This window comes from Pimephales promelas, chromosome 9, assembly GCF_988280905.1.
Source record: "Pimephales promelas chromosome 9, fPimPro1.hap1.1, whole genome shotgun sequence".
Taxonomy (NCBI): domain Eukaryota; kingdom Metazoa; phylum Chordata; class Actinopteri; order Cypriniformes; family Leuciscidae; genus Pimephales; species Pimephales promelas.
This window is the reverse complement of record NC_142777.1, coordinates 25240863-25253994: the sequence shown is the minus strand read 5'-3', so window position 1 is coordinate 25253994 and position 13132 is coordinate 25240863. Positions and strand designations below refer to the sequence as shown.

The 13132-nt window shown below is 37.2% G+C and overlaps 1 long non-coding RNA gene across 1 annotated transcript; it reads right to left on the bottom strand.

Moving 5' to 3' along the window:
* Nucleotides 1–1757: 1757 nt before the first annotated feature.
* LOC148977562 (uncharacterized) lies at nt 1758–3618 on the bottom strand. The gene is made up of 3 exons (XR_016169795.1): nt 3404–3618; nt 2413–2480; nt 1758–2096 (listed from the first exon to the last, which is right to left on the bottom strand). It is a non-coding gene; the product is annotated as an uncharacterized LOC148977562 (long non-coding RNA).
* Nucleotides 3619–13132: the final 9514 nt, after the last annotated feature.

The window sequence follows — 13132 nt, the reverse complement described above, 5'->3', positions numbered from 1 at the left end:
GGCTTGAGAGGAGTAACATATGGGTATGGTGTAAAAAAAACAAACAAACAAACAAAAAAAATCCTTTAGGTTATGCATTATAAGAGTTCAGTTTTAGATGTTTTAAATGTTTCACATCTCACTAATGGGATGCTATACTGAGCAGCTTTATATATTGCATATTTTATCAGTATCGCTCTTAATTATCTCAAAAGCCCTTTAAGCCAATCGGTTTCACTCAGTATATTTGCAAGGCATTTTTTCTTTCTACAAAAGCCATTCATCTGCTTATTCAAATTAAACCTTTTCTAATATCCAGACGAGGCAGAAAAATGCACACACTCTAAAAAATGATGGGTTAAAAATAACCCAACTTGGTTTGTTGTATAACCCAACTGCTGGATCAATATTGCACCAGCCCAGCAGTAGTTAATTTGACCCAGCAAGATGGGTCGGTCATTTTTAACCCAACAGATGAGTTGTTCATTTCTACTCAAATGCTGGGTCAAATTAAATAAAATTCTGGGTTGATTTAACTACAAATTTGTTATATAGCGTACCCAAATGCTGGGTCAAATTAATTACAATTCTGGGTTGATTCAACTACATATTTGTTATATAGTGTACCCAAATGCTGGTTCAAATTAACCCATATGCCAGACTAATTCTAGCACATTACAGTACAATTAAAGAAAATAAAGGCAATAGACTACTCATAGCTATAAAACTGTTACACTACAAACCTAGAACAGAATACATGCTAGATGTATGCATAGATTATGCAATAAACACTTAAACAATACAAAAACAAAACAACAATGGAATCTTTGAAAAATTATTTTATTACTTTAATATCAACAATATTAGTGGAACTGCAGTTAATATCACTGAAGTAGGAAAACATTCAATTATGAATGAACTGGCTGAACATTTAACAGGCCAACAGTCAACGGGAGCCATTAGCTCTACTTGCAAGCAAGTATTCTGGTATCTTCCCAAAGAAACTATTAAAGGGATAGTTCACTTTGAATTTAATTTTTGAAATGTTTTATCTTACCTCAAGGGCATCCAAGATGTAGGTGTCTTTGTTTCCACAGTATTTTCAATTTTGATATCTTTCGGTCAAACCATTGTTGTCAATCAGTCATATAATGGAGGTTTAGGGGGTCCTCCCCCGGTTAATGTCAAAGAGCACGCACAGAGAAGTCCAAATTAAACATGATTGAATGACTCGTAAATGTAAGTACACACTGATGGCCTAAGGCACGAAACGAGCGGTTTGTGTGAGAAAACCAACAGTATTTATATCGTTTTTACCTCGTGTAACTCAGCCATTGGCAACTGATCTGACGGCAGGGGCGCTTCAGTCTGTGCATGCGCCAGAAGTGATCGCTTGCGCGTATACGTCACTCATTGTTTACAGAGAGATTTCGGGAGTTTAACCTTTCACTAAACATTTAGATATATCGAAATCTTCTTCCATTGCGATTTCCTTTATATATATGTTTAGATCTTCACAGTGAAAGGTAAAACTTCCAAAACTCTGTGTAAACAATGAGTGACGTACAGACGCAAGTGATCACTTCCGGCGCATACACAGACTGAAACGCCTCTGCCGTCAGATCAGTTGCCAATGGCTGAGTTACACGAGGTAAAAAACTATATAAATACTGTTCGTTTTTTCACACAAACCGCTCGTTTATTGTCTTAGGCCATCGATGTGTACTTACATTTACGAGTCATTAAATCATGTTTAATTTTGACTTTTGACTCTGTGCATGCTCTTTGAGGTGAACCGAGGGAGGACCCCCTAAACCTCCAGTGTATGACTGATAGACAACAACGGTTTAACCGAAAAAACAAAACAAAATTGAAAATACTGTGGAAACAAAGACACCTACATCTACATGCCCTTGAGGTAAGCTAAAACATATCGAAAATTAATTTCAAAGTAAACTATTCCTTTTAATATTTAGAAATAATAACTGTGTGTGCCTCTAATGTTGATCTTACAAGTCCTCTAATTTTTTGAAGAACTTCAGCCCAGGGCCAGCTCTTGGGATCAACTGTTGATGGTAGCCTCTTCTAAAGAAAACTCTCCTCATCAGTCCCCTCCTCTAAAAGACAAAAAAATACAAAACACAAAGAAATCTGTTTTTACAACTGAGGAGTACAAAACTAAAATATATAGGTAATTAAATGGAAGATAAACATGCATATTCCATCATTTGTTATTACAAAATAGAATAAATCACTGAAAGTCTACAAAAGACATGTGCCCTATTCATCTATTGGAGTCACTTTGACACATTACATGGAAGCTATTGAAAAAAAAAAGAGAAAATTATATTTCATAAGAATTAATGTCTGAAAAGGGCTTGAGTAGCAATGCAGACTTGATATGCTGTGGAAGTGAAAACAAATATTTCTTACCTTGAAATCTTTCAACAAGGTCTGTCAGCTGCCACTCTGTTGTGTCAATGACAAAGCTGACCATTGATCTGAAACAAACACAAAATGAGGTTAAGGAAATATACAATTACTATTGTATTAACTATTCAGATGTCACCATGCAAATGCAATGCAGACTAGCAGCAGAATGTAATCCAATGTGAAGATAACAGCCAAAATAGAGAGACCCTCTCTCCCTATACAATTCAAATTACATGTATTTTACATTCAGACATTTTATGTTACTTCAATGTTTTTACATACTTTAATAAGTCTAACACTGTGTTATCTATCGCGGGTCACCATATTACTTAAATAAATGCACATGCATGCATTTAGTCTGGCATATCAGGTTATCTCACTGTTTTTACATACTTTAATAAGTCTTACACTGTGTTATACCTTCGCATTTCACATTAAAAGATTTGAGGGCAAAAAGCGCGCTCATTTATATCCAGTTAGCTGCTAACTTAAAATAATGTAAGTTAGCCTGCTAGCCAGGCCGCCATTTTATATAAGAAATGTTTTCTTATCTATCGCGGGTTACCATATTACTTAAATAAATGCACATACATGCATTTAGTCTGGCATATCAGGTTATCTCACTGTTTATACATACTTTAATCAGTCTAACACTGTGTTCACATTAAATGCTCCAGGGAAAAATTAGCGCGCTCAAAATAGCCAGTGCTTCAATGATAATGGCTAACGCTAGCCAAACAAGCCAGACAAACCAACCAACTAGCCTCGACAATATAAAGATATTACTTTAGAAAGGTAACGTTAAAGTAGACTCACTGTATTCCGGACACTAAGTTAGACCGTTTACCGCAATTTCTATAAATAAACACTTCACGGCCATTGCATCAATACGTGTCATCTTTGCCTCACCCTCTTCCGACCAACCCAGCTTATAACTTAGTAGTTAAAATATATGTCTTATATATTAGAAATGACATGTAGAGTACTCTACCTTAGTTTATTTCCCTCGCTCGATGAAAAGTGAAGTTCTCTTTGAAGATCGCTCGGTGTGTGGTGGATCCGGTGTTGTGGACTCTTCTTGTGATGATGTGATGACGTTCGAAGCACAAACAACCCACGTGCTGGGTCAACGGTGTATGTTGGGTAGATGGGTTATTTTTTCCAACTCATGTGTTGAGTCAAAATCCATATAAATAACCCATAATGGGTCAAACATTTCATAACCCAGCGGTTGGGTTGATTAAATAACCCAGCATTTTTTAGAGTGCAGGTATCGATTTCCCAAGAAAGTTGACAAATGGATGCTATGGTGCGTGGTATCGCTTTTACTCACTGAAGGAGCGAGAGGACATTTGTCAAGCTCTGGTGAGGCTGCAAAACTGTGATAGTATGGAAGGGAACATAGCCATGGGGACAGATCCTCTGGCTAATTAACATAGACACACACAAACACACACACACACTGACATGTTGTTATCGTACACCATTTCTAATCTGGACAGAAAAGAAGTTATCTCTGAAATTAATTACACCAATAACAGGAGCAGCCTGCAGGACCAATAAACAGGATAATTAGGAAAAGCAATCAAGCTCTTATTAGATTCCAGAGGAAAAGAAGACAAGACCGCTTGAGAGTTTGAAGGCTGTAAAGATGGGAAAAAAACAAATGAAAACAAAAGAGGGAAAAAAGAGAAATTCAATAAAAATATAAGGAACAGAAGATTATTTGTCTGTTTTTTTTTTTTCATTTCCTTTATTCAGTCAGATCTGAGATAGTAAAAAAAAGGTAGGCAATAAAACAGGAACTTAATTGCTAGAATTGGCAGAATATTACACCACAATACCTACCACACTGAAATAATAATGATAACAAAAACACATGTAGAGAAACCAAACCACATGCAGGCCTCTTATTCAGGACCACAGAGAGCAAGATTGGCAGGACTGATTCGGCACCATTGACTGCAACACTCTATGCACATTTAAGAGCAATTGGTGGTCTGGTCTGGCTTCAGTACCATGGACAAAGACAGAGCCTACAACACAAATTAAATTCAGCACAATGGACAGGGAAGGTACAATGGCTTTATCTACTGCTAACCTGTGGGCCAGCAGTTCTCAAACTTTTTGAATAATACAGTCAGGGATAATGCAAAATGATCCTGCTTAATTTCCAGCTACTTGTCGCATAAGTAAATTAGTTGACACAACTTAACTCAGTCAAGTCATCTTGTTGCTTTAACTGAGTTAAGTTATAGTGTCAAGTTTATTACACTTCAAAACAATCTAGTAATTTCTGATTTTTTTAATCTCGTAATTTCTGTAAACTCAAGTAACTTGGCAAGAGCAGCAGTGGCTCAGTGGTTCATGTAGTTTGTCTACAACCCAGAAGGTTGGTGGTTTAATCCCAGAATCCACCTGACCAAGTGTCGAGGTGTACATGAACAAGACACCAAACCCCGGCTGCTCCCAACGCAACCCTGTATCACACGAAATACGTTCTGAGGAAACTATTTTGCAAATCGCAATTACGTTACATGCCAACATATAAGCAGTGCTATTACGTTGGTCCTTAACGTAATATGTCTCATTGTTAATACGTAGATTTAATACGTTATTTTCAAAGATATGTAACGTACGTTTTTGTACGTTTGGATAGATGCTAAAACATATAATATGGACGTATTTGCAACATTTAAACGTAACCTTATTACGTTTTTACAGCTACAAAACGTTAACTATTTACATATGTTTCATATCATAACGATATCTGTATACTTTCACTTTTAAAGATAAATGTAACAAGACCCCTTAATCCTACTCCCAAAAACATATTTATTTTATACAGAATATAAAAAGGATAAAACGTAATGGACAGAGATGTGTAGTTAAATGAGTTTTAGCATTAAAATATATTTTGAGCCACTAATCCCACTCCTATCCCTAAACCTAACCATAACCATTCCTTAAAACTACGTAGGTAACACAATTAAGAAAAAAAAAAAAAAAAACATAACAGACAGATACATTTCACAATAATTTATTTATTTATTATTAACATTACCAAAAGTCGTTCACATGATGATGCGTTGCAGTCGCAGTCCTCTGGCAGCATTATAGTAGTTGTGTATGAGGTACAGATCAGAATTAAAGTTATTAACGTTAATCCAAAATGTTAATCTGATTTCGGTTCGCTCTCTGTCTGAAGGCGCGCGCTCTTCTCCATTTCAAATGTGAATGTACTACACCGACTGAAACACGGCATGTCGCAATCTGTGACGAAGCAGGCGAGAGCCAATGAGCGTTTGATATCACTGCCGTAAAACATGTCGTAACGATTCTTGAAGGCGCATTATTTGAATTTGAATTAATCACCAGATTTGACGTTTGCGGTCGCTGCTGAGAAATGAAGATGAAGATCACTGGATAAAATTCTGGATTTGGATCTGTTTCTTGCAAACAACGTATGGATTCTAGGATTTGGTTTACATCAAGCTAATAAAATGTATGTCTTTTGTGAATGTATCAGTATGTTGTGTTTTATTGGAGAAAATGCTTTTTATATATTTATGAGTAACGTTGGTCTATTATATTAATAAATTAGAAGGAAAAATTGATTAACTTAATTGATATGACAGTTGAATGCAAAAGAGTCAAAATTTTAATGCCACAATTATGCATAAATAGTAAAGAAACCTGCTTGGATGTATTATGTTCAGGAAAAACGTAATAGCACTGCAATAGTATTACGTTAAGGACAAACGTAATAGCACTGCTTATATGTTGGCATGTAACGTAATTACGATTTGCAAAATAGTTTCCTCAGAACGTATTTCGTGTGATACACAGTTGTCCCAACGAGCTGGATGGTGCCTTGCATGGCTGACACCGCCGTCGTTGTATGAATGGGTGAATGCGATGTGTAAAGAGCATTGGTGGCCGTGGGTCTGTTTAAAGCACAATATAAAGGCAGGCCATTTACCAAAATAAGTTAAACCAACATTTTTTTTTTTTTTTGTTCTCATGTAATGTTTTAAAGTCCACATTACTTTATACAGGAAGTTGAGTCGTTTTGAAGTGTAATATACTTGACAATGTAAGTTGACTCAACTTAACTCAGTCAAAGCAACAAGATGACTTGACTTAGTTAAGTTGAGTCAACTAATCTTTTTTTTTTTTTTTTTTTTTTTTTTTTTACAGAGCTGTCTGTTATCAGCTGTAACGTTTGTTGTGGTTGAATAACAGACCACTAGATGGTGAGATTGAAGAATCAGAACTGATAATTGTAGGGAGCCATATGAAATATCAATGTATGATGGTGCCAATTCAGTCGAGAACATCAGACGTAGTCAACGTCGACTGAATGGAGATCATGCTAGGGAGCCAAATTGTCAGACGTCACCAAGGGCCTCTCTCGATAGGCTTCTGCAGTTGCCGCGGGATAGTCAATAGGCACGCGAGCGGTCTTGACTATGTTTGCATCCCACCGCAACGTGTTTTACATGAATTCCAAATGAAGGATAATTTTGGCTTCAATATCTCATGGAAAAGAGGTTTCCCTTAGCATAAGATAATACACAGTATGAGAGAACCTCTCTTAAGAGAAGCAGAGTTAGGCTCTTATTTAGACGCAAAAGAGACCAGAATAATGTTGCCTATGAATGTAATTAATATTGAGATGGTCATTCTGGATGCATTATGCATTAAATTACTTATTGTAAAGATGAGGTTTGTTTCAAAGACTCTAATAGACTAATGTAATGTCATCCCCCTCCTTCACTCTAGCAGTTTCTCGGTTATCTTGCATACAACCTTTGAAACATTTGGACTAGATTTCACAGCCAGGCTGCCCAGAGGGAGGAAATCATAACAAAGAAATACACCAATTTGAGTCAAACTGTTTTCAATTACACCCAGCACACTAGCGTGCATAGATATAGCTTCATGTGCTCATTGGCAATTACCAATCCCCACCATACTAGGATGCAGAGTGAATGGGAACAGCTGGTGGTGAGGAGGACAAAACACACGCACACACTTTTATACCGCAAATGGAGTCACATTTGTATGCAGAGTATATTGATATCAGCATGATGCTATGTGGCCTCACACCAGGGTTGTGCTGGTAATATCAAACCCATGGTGGTACATAATGAGGATTAATATTACACCATACTCAGAGAGAAAGAGAGGGATTGATGGGGAGAAGGAAAGAGGATGGAGGTGTAATTGAGTTAATAGTTGAAGTTCAGTTGTTGCTGTCGGAATTTTAGCTGTTGCTGAAGAGAGAAACACACAATGTCATTCACAAAAATGATTGCGTTCTATCTTTTAATTTATATGATCTCCCTTGCTATTACTAGTTGGACTATCAAGAGCTTAAAAGTGCTGAAAAATCCATAAAAGAAAGTTGTACATAACCCCTCGGAGCAGGCCTCAAACCCGGGTCTTCGGCATGAGAGTCGGGCACTCTAACAAGGAGGCTAAAGACTGCAGCATCTAGCATCTGCCGCTAGAGCACCTATTGAGATCAGAGGAGTGAGGTTTACTTGCACAGCAACTACTAGCTGGCCTTCGTTACATACACTCTATTTGGATTTTTTCAAGCCATATGTGTATGAAGCCCTCTCTTCATTTCTTCTAAAAAAAGCATGCATGCAAAGACAGTTTCATCATGATTTGATCACAAAAATATTCCCATGATTCTTTCTGTCACAAAAAAGAAAAGAAAAAGAAATAACAATTAAAGGGCTGGTGACAGGTAGGCAGCTTTCAGCTACAGAATCACATTTTCCTGAGCCATCAGATGGACAAGAGGGTTCAGTAGCCATGCTGTCTTTTATGGAAGCTTGTCTGCAGCACGAGTTTCCTATCTAGGCTTGTTTTTTTTTAATGATAAAGAAAGCATTTCTAGGATGATGGCTTTTTGAAAGGAAATGTGGTGTGGTGGGGTGGGGGAGCATGTCTTTATTTGAAAGAAAAGAGCATCAATGCAGTTGAAAGCTTATCAAATACATATTTGTGTTCTTTCTGTGCCTTTTTGATCTCTCTGGTTTCAATTTGTGATGAATTGTGACAGGTTAAGAAAGATGTGTAGGGTTCATGCTCACTTGAGCACGCACGCACACACACACACAAACACGTATAGATAGCCTATTATTTATCGGCTTATACTGGCCACTTTTTTTTTAAGCTGAAAACAAAAACATTATAAATGAACATACAGTATGTTGACCAATACCGATACGGTGGACGATATAGTGTGCATAATTAGAATGCAACAATCATAGTAGAGTTAAACATCTCGGCTGGAGTTTGGACTCATTACTTTAATTTCCACTGCATGCTTTTGGAGTTTGAAAGATGTGGCTTACTGGATGAGTTGCAGAGTCATATGAGCACCCAAGCTTATATTACCAAATAATCATCTAAACAACTATTACCTCATGCTTATGGGTCTCACATAACTTGCTCTTTTAGCAATTTTCCACATCGTCCACCATCTTCAGCCCATTTTAGAGCTTCTATCAGTTTTTCTCTCCTCCTCTCTCTGAAACATTAATTATGCTTCCAAGCAGCCACAAACTAGAGGCTGCCTGCCAATGAACTCTCTGTTTCATATATGAGCATGCATTGATAAACCTAAGGCTGGCCATATGTATGAGACACGCCATTGCTGATATGGAAGAAGGCAGACACACACACAAACACACAGAATCTCCAGTTTTTCAAATAATTCAATGACCCGTTGTCAATTATTCCTTACCTATATCACATAATCACCCTATCTTTGTTAATTTTGCAATATAACTGGCAACTTGAATATTATTGCTTACATGTTTGTTTGCATGGAAAACATCTTGAAATTAATACATCATGATGCTTTTGTCAGTGAGCTGCATCTGTGTTCACTTTCATCCAAATCTGTGATCTATGAATGGATGTAGACACAATTAGCGCTCCTGATCTCTACACTTTAGTTCGTTCGCTCGCTCGTTGCTCGCTCGCATATGTTACATACTTGTCTGTTACATATTTACCAAAACCTCTATATCAGTCTTAATTTTTTTTTATGTGGCAGTCAACCCGGGTTGATGAGGCTCTTTTTTTAAAAGTGAGCATTTTCCATCTTTTAGTCAGGAGCTTAATTAACACGGCCTCCATGGGAAGTGTGTGTGTGTCGAGCAGATGGCACAGGCTAGCTTAGGCAAGATGAAAAATGCTAATTTGTCAAATGCAGCTAAAACAACCTGATTGGAGATCTCATTAGGAGGCGGTTTGAACTCCCATCTGAAGACACATCTTGCCGGAACACACACCTTTTTTCTCTCGTCCGCTCTCTGCACTATTTTAATCCTACTTTACCTCAGTTCTTCCCACTCAGCTCTCTCTAACTCAGCACCCCCTGGGAGGAGGTGTCTGCTGTTTCCTCTGCTAAACATGTTGTATGATCATGACGAGATGATTCTATAAAACATGTTTTTTTTCACATATTTGTACAGAGTTCTAAAGCAGACGTAATTTTGCTTGCTAATAGTTTTAGCTTTTTTAAAGGGTCAAGAAACCCCAAACCAAATTTTCTGAGATTTTAACAGAGGTATGTGTGTTGAACACCATGTTAGCATCTGTTAGATTTAATAGTATGGTTAAAATGGTTAAATATTAGGGCATCGAGGCATAAAGTCGAGGGAGAAGCCTTTTGCTGTCTATGGGAGAATCCCATAGATAGAGAGTCCATAAAAACAACAGGACAAAATATTTCAACAACGTTTTGGCTTGGCACAGCTACTATAAGATTTACAACTGTCAGACTGTCGTCACTCTCAGTCTGAGCCTGTGCAGTCGCTCAGACATCAGACAGGAAGTGCGAAAATCGGGCTTCAGTCTTCTCCGTTGAAATTGTTGGGGTCGCTCTATCCATTTATTTTACTGTCTATGGAGATATTAGAAAGAACTAGAAAACGAGATGGCTGAGAGACATTTCAAAAGAGAAAAGGTCAAAGGAATATCACTGGAAAAATAAGGGATATGATCAGAAAAGAGCTTTAGGACCCACATTGATATTAGAAAAGCTTTCCAGCGCGGGAGAAGCTGGAATGCTTGAAAATGGATGCTGAGATTGAATTGTTTCTGCTTTATACGCAAGTGACATTCTTTTGCTGTTCACAGAACCAAGATATGCTATTGTTGTAATGTCAAATTGTGCAAATTGAGAACGAAAGAAAAAAAAACGTTTTAGTCGCATAACATCAGTTAATGGAAACGTCGTCATTTCGCAATAGTGTTTTATTTTTTATCGACATTCAGAGAATATCTGTAATGGAAACGTGGCTATATACTGTTTGTCTGGAGCTGGTTTAGTGCTAGCAATTAGCAACAAACTCTTGCTTATATAGAGAGTGTACTCGTGCACTCTTGTGTTATATTTTTGTTCTTCTTTGTCGATCGTTTGTCATCTTTGCTTTATTTTTCGCAAAGCATTATTTTGTTTCACTTCACACTATGATAAAGAGACATCCACCCTTGCATTGCGTATACATTTTGGAGGTGGAACAATGAAGAGAGGTTGTGTGCTTGCAGAGGTCCTGCTGAATAATTACTAGCCAAGTCACATTTAGCTCAACTATTTTAACATTTGGTAGATTCAGGGGGTTCAGCTTGATCTCGGAGCGAATGTGTGACACACAGCTTGAGGCATTCATTTTAATAAATCCATAGCAATGAACTAGACCGCACAAAACAGACCATGCCCACCTTGTTGTATCTTGAAAATAGAGGAACAGACTGTTTTCTCACAATCACAGTGTAAGGTACAAAAAGGTAGGAGGAAATATGAAGGCCAATAGCATTCTCTCTGTTTTCATCTTGCTTCAAATAACAGTGCAGGAAACAACAGTTGACTGACAACAGGATACCTTCATGTTACCTCAGTTCAGTCTGTGGCATGTCATACACAGTCACAACCAATCCCTTCTCTCCCATTTCTCCCCCCTATCAATTGTCATAGAAGCCAAAAATGTTTTTGTTGCCATGTTTTTACAATTGACACATTTTTTCCGGTCTGCCTATTTCCTAAGTATTGCCGAGAAATAAAATGAATTCAGTACAAGATTGACTACTTTAAGCTCTTCACACCTTCATCTGATTCTTTTCTTTTGTGTTATTCACTGCTGTAAATTTGTTTACTATCTGCAACTTGCGCTTTTATTTGCTGTATGCAAATCATCCTGTAGCTGTTGACTGAAATCGCACACCCTTTTCCTCATTATTAATATACATACATAGTTAAACTTTAGTTCATTTTGAAAAAAAGTAGCTATATTGCAAGTTGCTAAGAAAAGTAGCTAACTACTGCAGGCTACAGAAATTAGCTGTTATGCTGTTATGTAGCCTGTTATGCTATTCAAAGAGTCAATATACATTATACATATAAAATTGTAACATTTAAAATTGTATTTATCTGGCAAAAAACAGTGAGGATCAAAATTAGGGTGACACAATTGAACTTAAATAGTTGTGTGGCAGAGGTTAGATCCCACTCAGTTATTTGTGGTTGTCACATAAGTGATAAATGTGACAGCCTATTGGCCGCAGTCCCTGGCCTAATTAAAGACCGTTTATGCCACCTGCCCAGATAGCACACATCATGGAGAAGTCCATTTGATGTGCGTGTTTACATCTGGAAGACGTATTTTTTAGAGTGTTTGCAATACGTCTAGGATCATATGCAATACGTCTATAGGACGTTTCCTGTCTGATGTCAAATAGACATTTAGAAGATGTCTTTAATGTCCCCTGACATGGGCTTAGTATGTTTTTTAGATCAAAAATAGTCATAATTTAGAAATAAAAGGCAATTTTCCTAGCCTGATTTTAGCCTCTGATGTGAACGCTCTGTTTGAAGGGGCGTGTCTGCTGTGGGATTCAGTGTAGCCATCCACTGTTGTGATTGGCTGACATGCTTGCATATGAAATATGTACATATTACATGCGAAACTCTCTCAAAATACTTTTACTACAGCTATTATACGTTTTTACTATTACAGCTATCGAGATTAACGAATCGTGAGAAGTTTAAAGTGTTTAGATCTATTCCCATCACATAAAATGTTGCCGTGATGAGCATTGAGCAAGCAGAGGACAGTCTGTTGACCGCTAGAATGAAGATCTAATCATTGCAACACAGTTTCTGCTCTCTCTAATGCTTTCACCAATGCAGACACGATGATGTACATACAGTAAGAGCTTCGTTGTGCAGTGCAGTTGTGCATTTATTTCATAATGAGTTGTACAGATAAACTCATGCTGTGGAAAGATCGCTTTCTGTATAATTTGTTCAGAATTTAAATAAGATTATTTTCATCCTACTAAAAGAAATGATGTGAAGTCGATATTTTGGTCACTGGCTTGACTTACTAATGCATAAACAGTATTGAACAATTTTGAGAGAAAGATTAACTTACCTGTCTGAACTTGAACAATTTGGCTACACATCTGAAATTGTTGCTTGGTAGCTCGATTGATTTATTTTCAGACGTTCATCGAATTGAGGAAACAGTCGTCAGTGAAATGTTTGGACCATGCAAAACTTTGGGATGTTGTGTCGGCGCATTTCCAGAGAAAATAAAATTCATTTGTTTGTTAAATCCATTGTTTCTTCAAAGGCTCGGATGAAGTAACTAAAAAATACTTTTGTATTCAATTTGTACATCCGAACACT